Genomic DNA, 7,610 nt, shown 5'->3' on the forward strand with positions numbered 1-7,610 from the left:
CACGTGGCATTTTAAAATTTAGTTACGGATTTAGTGCGAATTTTAGGGTGGTCTACTTTACAAACACGTGTCCGCGCCATTTTTAAATTTATTTAGTGCGATTTTTAGGTTGGCATTACGAGAAACACGTGGCATTTTTAGGTTTAGTGCGATTTTTAGGGTGGTCTACTTTATAAACACGTGTCCGCGCCATTTTTAAATTTATTTAGTACGATTTTTAGGTTGGCATTACGAGAAACACGTGGCATTTTAAAATTTAGTTACGGATTTAGTGCGAATTTTAGGGTGGTCTACTTTACAAACACGTGTCCGCGCCATTTTTAAAATTATTTAGTGCGATTTTTAGGTTGGCAGTACGAGAAACAAGTGGCATTTTTAGGTTTAGTGCGATTTTTAGGGTGGTCTACTTTATAAACGCGTGTCCGCGCCATTTTTTAATTTATTTAGTGCGATTTTTAGGTTGGCAGTACGAGAAACACGTGGCATTTTAAAATTTAGTTACGGATTTAGTGCGAATTTTAGGGTGGTCTACTTTACAAACACGTGTCCGCGCCATTTTTAAATTTATTTAGTGCGATTTTTAGGTTGGCAGTACGAGAAACACGTGGCATTTTAAAATTTAGTTACGGATTTAGTGCGAATTTTAGGGTGGTCTACTTTACAAACACGTGTCCGCGCCATTTTGAAATTTATTTAGTGCGATTTTTAGGTTGGCATTACGAGAAGCACGTGGCATTTTAAAATTTAGTTACGGATTTAGTGCGAATTTTAGGGTGGTCTACTTTACAAACACGTGTCCGCGCCATTTTTAAATTTATTTAGTGCGATTTTTAGGTTGGCAGTACGAGAAACACGTGGCATTTTTAGATTTAGTGCGGTCTACTTTACAAACACGTGTCCGCGCCATTTTTAAATTTATTTAGTGCGATTTTTAGGTTGGCATTACGAGAAACACGTGGCATTTTAAAATTTAGTTACGGATTTAGTGCGAATTTTAGGGTGGTCTACTTTACAAACACGTGTCCGCGCCATTTTTAAATTTATTTAGTGCGATTTTTAGGTTGGCAGTACGAAAAACACGTGGCATTTTTAAATTTAGTTACGGATTTAGTGCAAATTTTAGGGTGGTCTACTTTACAAACACGTGTCCGCGCCATTTTTAAATTTATTTAGTGCGATTTTTAGGTTGGCAGTACGAGAATCACGTGGCATTTTTAGATTTAGTGCGATTTTTAGGGTTGTCTACTTTACAAACACGTGTCCGCGCCATTTTTAAATTTATTTAGTGCGATTTTTAGGTTGGCATTACGAGAAACACGTGGCATTTTTAGGTTTAGTGCGATTTTTAGGGTGGTCTACTTTATAAACACGTGTCCGCGCCATTTTTAAATTTATTTAGTGCGATTTTTAGGTTGGCATTACGAGAAACACGGGGCATTTTAAAATTTAGTTACGGATTTACTGCGAATTTTAGGGTGGTCTACTTTACAAACACGTGTCCGCGCCATTTTTAAATTTATTTAGTGCGATTTTTAGGTTGGCATTACGAGAAACACGTGGCATTTTTAGGTTTAGTGCGATTTTTAGGGTGGTCTACTTTATAAACACGTATCCGCGCCATTTTTAAATTTATTTAGTACGATTTTTAGGTTGGCATTACGAGAAACACGTGGCATTTTAAAATTTAGTTACGGATTTAGTGCGAATTTTAGGGTGGTCTACTTTACAAACACGTGTCCGCGCCATTTTTAAATTTATTTAGTGCGATTTTTAGGTTGGCATTACGAGAAACACGTGGCATTTTTAGGTTTAGTGCGATTTTTAGGGTGGTCTACTTTATAAACACGTATCCGCGCCATTTTTAAATTTATTTAGTACGATTTTTAGGTTGGCATTACGAGAAACACGTGGCATTTTAAAATTTAGTTACGGATTTAGTGCGAATTTTAGGGTGGTCTACTTTACAAACACGTGTCCGCGCCATTTTTAAATTTATTTAGTGCGATTTTTAGGTTGGCAGTACAAGAAACACGTTGCATTTTAAAATTTAGTTACGGATTTAGTGCGAATTTTAGGGTGGTCTACTTTACAAACACGTGTCCGCGCCATTTTTAAATTTATTTAGTGCGATTTTTAGGTTGGCAGTACGAGAAACACGTGGCATTTTTAAATTTAGTTACGAATTTAGTGCGAATTTTAGGGTGGTCTACTTTACAAACACGTGTCCGCGCCATTTTTAAATTTATTTAGTGCGATTTTTAGGTTGGCAGTACGAGAATCACGTGGCATTTTTAGATTTAGTGCGATTTTTAGGGTTGTCTACTTTACAAACACGTGTCCGCGCCATTTTTAAATTTATTTAGTGCGATTTTTAGGTTGGCAGTACGAGAAACACGTGGCATTTTTAAATTTTGTAACAAATTTAGCGCGATTTTTAGGGGGGCACTACTTTTTAAACACGTGTTCACGTCATTTTTAAATTTAGTTACCGATTTAGTGTGATTTTTATATTGGTAATGATTGACAACACGTAATCATAAAACTTTTAATTTTAATTTAAAGCGCGAAAACCGATTTAAAACACTTTATTTGTACATCATTTTTCCACTTACCTTTTTCTTCAATTTTTTTTTTGCTCAATAATGCTTATATTTTATTGCACTTCCCTTGCCCCCCCCATGTAGCTTTTATTAATAAAACATATCCAATCACACAAATATGTAACAACATTCAATGAATCTTAAATATTTCAATAAACACACAACTATCTTAATGGTAAATATTTTACATTATTGTCAGTTAAATTAATTTCTGAAGAATCAGACGAAGAATGTCCTTGATGTCCTCCGAATCCCGCAGACCGCCACCAGTCCAGTCCGTAAAGCAATCCTTAAAGATAAATATTTAATAAATCTATAAAAAGTAAGCTTAATTTAATCCTTACCCAGTCACCACTATTATGTGACCTCTAAAACCTCAGCTCCAACTGGAAACTTCGAAGTTAAGGCACATGTGACGACCTAAGACGATTTTTGTTTCTATCTTAAATTTATTTCATCAACTTAAAATTTACTTACCGTTCAATGCAATGTATGCTGTCGTGTTAGTCGCAGCAATAATTGCCCTCTTCAAATTTGGTCTGAAACTTGAGGCGGTAGCAAATCATGTAAACAAAATCAAAGTAGAAATTATTTCCGATTAATATAAATAGGAACAATAAGAGCAGCATTCACAATCGTCGGAAAAATTTATTCCAAGGACAGATATAAAAAAAGAAGTTGTAACAATTGAAGTGACACGAGAATTGTAAAAGCTGCTCTTGAGGAGACTAAAACGTTTCACTTAAATTCTACTTGTCAACAGACATAAAAAGTTTTAGTACAACGTCTAAATCCCCCTCTAATAATAATTATACACCCACACCAATAATGGAAAAACAAATAAACCCAATCTATAAATAATGTTAAAAAATAAACCATAAATAATAAATCTTCTAAAACGCAAAATTAACAAACCCACAACCTCGATTAATAAACAAATAAACTAAGGGTCGGTTTATAAAAGACTGAATTAAAATTTAATTCACTGTTTTTATTTCGCTTCCGAAATGGACAAATAGTAATGTTTAAAAAATTCTTACTTGAATCTATATATTTATTATAAAGGAAAGTATGTACATTATTATAATAATAGCTAAAGAAGACCAAAGACTTATAAAAAAATCCGCTACCGAAATCAGCCACCAAATTCATTAAATTAACAAAATATTGACAAAAAATCGCTTAAAGTGGAAATAAATGAGAAAGCAGTTGATGACTGTGATGATAATGTGACACCATTAAAAAAACAACAAGAAAAAATTATAAATGCGCATTACCCATGAAATATTTTATTCTCAGACCAAATAATTCTTGCTTATGTCATAATCGGCTAAATAGGCCAGTTGGTGATTTTAAATTTGTCCACAATGAAGCATCGAAAGCAATGGTCTCCTGGCACAGTGCAGACACCACCAGGAAAAGGAAACAGTGTGATGATTATAATAGAAGACGGGAACGCCACTCAAACTCATGGCAAACGGGAGAAAAGCAGAGGCGGACTCGATGAAATTGACCGATCTAATTATGATTCTTGGGCACCTAAGCAATTCTCTTAAATAAACAGGCAATGATTAATTTCCTTTTGCGACCATTTTTTTTATTTTTTATTTTTTTTTTTATTTTTTATTTTTTATTTTTTTTTATTTTTTATTTTTTATTTTGTTTATTTTTTATTTTTTTTTATAGTTTGTGTATATTTTTGATTTTTTTAATGAATGCAAAGCCATCCTAGAAAATGCCTGTATTTAGTGTACTATTTTATGCTCGCAGCATCTCCTCTACATATCTAAGATATGTATTTGCACGACAGCTAATACCGTTTATAGGTATGTGTCTATCGAGGAGCATCAGCACGACTAACACACTCAAATTAATGAGATCGAGTCTTTATTCGATTTTACTACGAGCTTAGTACACCATTGATACATTAACAAATCTAGGGGTTTGCAATTTTTTTTTTTTGATCAATTTTGATAAAATTTAGTCATAGGAAAATAATCAGTGCCCACTTATTCAAGAGAATCATACTAACCCACTTTTAAGAAATCATAATTAGATCAGTCAGTTCCACCGAATCCAGTTTTTTTTATTATTTCCTCCACTTTTCCCCCAACATGCCATGAGTTGGAGCGACGTTCAATTATGTCTTCTATTATAACCATCAGATAGTTTCCTTTTCCCAATGGTTCAGCACCATGCCACGAGACCATTTGTTTTCGATGCAACAATGTGGATTAATTTAAAATCCCCGGTTGGCCCAGTAGGCGATGATGACGCAAGCAAAAAATTACCTGGAGTGAGGAAAATATCTCATAAGTAAAATTGCATTCATAGCTTTTTCTTCAATGAATTGGAAACAAATTGAATTGACTGCAGTCAGTCAGCATCTGCGGTTACATCTATTCCCGTTTTAAGCGTTCATATGAGGAAGAAGAAAAAGAAGAAAAAAAAGAGAAAGAAAGAAACAAAGAGGGGAGAGAGAGAAGAAAAGATAAAGTGAAAAATGTGTGAGATAAACAATAGGTACACAGTGAAAGTAAATTGAAAACAAGAAAAGACAAGACGCGGTAAAAATCAGAATTTTGTTGGCTGCTTTCAGTAGCGGTGTAAAAAAATGTTATACTAGATATAAGAACACGTGTACTTTAAACCTATTTTCTTTCAAAGTACATACTTCCCTTTGTTAATTTGTTGAATTTAAAATTTAACAATAGTTTAACAAATAGAAGACAAAATAATTGCAGTGAATTCCAAGTTCGAATCGTTAAGCACACCTCCGTTAAGATGATACTGATGTTTAAGTAACTTCAAAAAGCCTTTGTTTTTCAAAATATTTTTTCGATACACAACGCCTCAAATGAGGTTAAAAATTTATGAAATTAATGTCAGGCCAATGATGCTACAAAAACAGCAGTAGCAAAAAACCAGTTATATGATTTCCGTATCTACAAATTCAAACTCTGAAGTAAAATAATTCGTTTTCATTTTAATTTGTTTAAATTTAAATTGGGAACTTTACAAACGTATTCCCATTTCGAGAATTAACAAAAGCAAACTAAAATTTTATTTAGTTAAAATTAAATCGAGAATGAAAACGAAGTTTTCAAATTTAAATCGTTAGCTGTTAATTGTGAAATCACTTGATGAAACGAAACAAATTAATATAAATTTAATTCAATTTTGAAATAAAATTTAAATCGCTTGCTGTAAACAGCTCCTTCATTGCATTCAAATTATTTCAACCACTTACCTAAATTTGGTTTAATTCTAAATTTGAAATTAAAGTTTAATTCGCGAATCAATTTAATAAAAGTGTACTTTAATTGCATTCAAGTTCAGTGTTAATTTGTTTCGTTTCGCAATAAATTTGTTAATTTAAAATTAAAGTTTAATCCGCGACCCAATAATTTAATAAAAGTGTACTTTGACGGCATTCAAGTTCAATGTTAATTCGTTTCGACTCGGAATAAATTTGTTAATTCGAAATTAAAGTTGAATTCGCGACCCAATAATTTAATAAAAATGTACTCGGACCGCATTCACGTTCAATGTTAATTCGTTTCGAGTCGCAATAAATTTGTTAATTTGAAAATAAAATTTAATTCGCGCTTCAAATTAATTAAAATGTACTCGGACCGCATTCACGTTCAATGTTAATTCGTTTCAGTCGCAATAAATTTGTTAATTTGAAAATAAAATTTAATTCGCGCTTCAAATTAATAAAAATGTACTCGGACCGCATTCACGTTCAATGTTAATTCGTTTCGAGTCGCAATAAATTTGTTAATTTGAAAATAAAATTTAATTCGCGCTTCAAATTAATAAAAATGTACTCGGACCGCATTCACGTTTCAATGTTAATTCGTTTCGATTCGCAATAAATTTGTTAATTTGAAAATAAAATTTAATTCGCGCTTCAAATTAATAAAAATGTACTCGGACCGCATTCACGTTCAATGTTAATTCGTTTCGAGTCGCAATAAATTTGTTAATTTGAAAATAAAATTTAATTCGCGCTTCAAATTAATAAAAATGTACTCGGACCGCATTCACGTTTCAATGTTAATTCGTTTCGAGTCGCAATAAATTTGTTAATTTGAAAATAAAATTTAATTCGCGCTTCAAATTAATAAAAATGTACTCGGACCGCATTCACGTTTCAATGTTAATTCGTTTCGAGTCGCAATAAATTTGTTAATTTGAAAATAAAATTTAATTCGCGCTTCAAATTAATAAAAATGTACTCGGACCGCATTCACGTTTCAATGTTAATTCGTTTCGAGTCGCAATAAATTTGTTAATTTGAAAATAAAATTTAATTCGCGCTTCAAATTAATAAAAATGTACTCGGACCGCATTCACGTTCAATGTTAATTCGTTTCGAGTCGCAATAAATTTGTTAATTTGAAAATAAAATTTAATTCGCGCTTCAAATTAATTAAAATGTACTCGGACCGCATTCACGTTCAATGTTAATTCGTTTCAGTCGCAATAAATTTGTTAATTTGAAAATAAAATTTAATTCGCGCTTCAAATTAATAAAAATGTACTCGGACCGCATTCACGTTCAATGTTAATTCGTTTCGAGTCGCAATAAATTTGTTAATTTGAAAATAAAATTTAATTCGCGCTTCAAATTAATTAAAATGTACTCGGACCGCATTCACGTTCAATGTTAATTCGTTTCAGTCGCAATAAATTTGTTAATTTGAAAATAAAATTTAATTCGCGCTTCAAATTAATAAAAATGTACTCGGACCGCATTCACGTTCAATGTTAATTCGTTTCGAGTCGCAATAAATTTGTTAATTTGAAAATAAAATTTAATTCGCGCTTCAAATTAATAAAAATGTACTCGGACCGCATTCACGTTCAATGTTAATTCGTTTCGAGTCGCAATAAATTTGTTAATTTGAAAATAAAATTTAATTCGCGCTTCAAATTAATAAAAATGTACTCGGACCGTATTCACGTTCAATGTTAATTCGTTTCGAGTCGCAATAAATTTGT

The 7,610-nt window shown here is 32.1% G+C and overlaps 1 long non-coding RNA gene across 1 annotated transcript; it reads right to left on the reverse strand.

Annotated features, from left to right (window-relative positions):
* Nucleotides 1-459: 459 nt before the first annotated feature.
* On the reverse strand, nucleotides 460-7,405 carry LOC107397477 (uncharacterized). Its single transcript, XR_001574556.2, has 3 exons — nucleotides 3,078-7,405; nucleotides 2,945-3,020; nucleotides 460-2,889 (listed from the first exon to the last, which is right to left on the reverse strand). It is a non-coding gene; the product is annotated as an uncharacterized LOC107397477 (long non-coding RNA).
* Between the last annotated feature and the right edge of the window lie 205 nt (nucleotides 7,406-7,610).

This window comes from Tribolium castaneum, chromosome 1 (genome assembly GCF_031307605.1).
Source record: "Tribolium castaneum strain GA2 chromosome 1, icTriCast1.1, whole genome shotgun sequence".
Lineage (NCBI taxonomy): Eukaryota > Metazoa > Arthropoda > Insecta > Coleoptera > Tenebrionidae > Tribolium > Tribolium castaneum.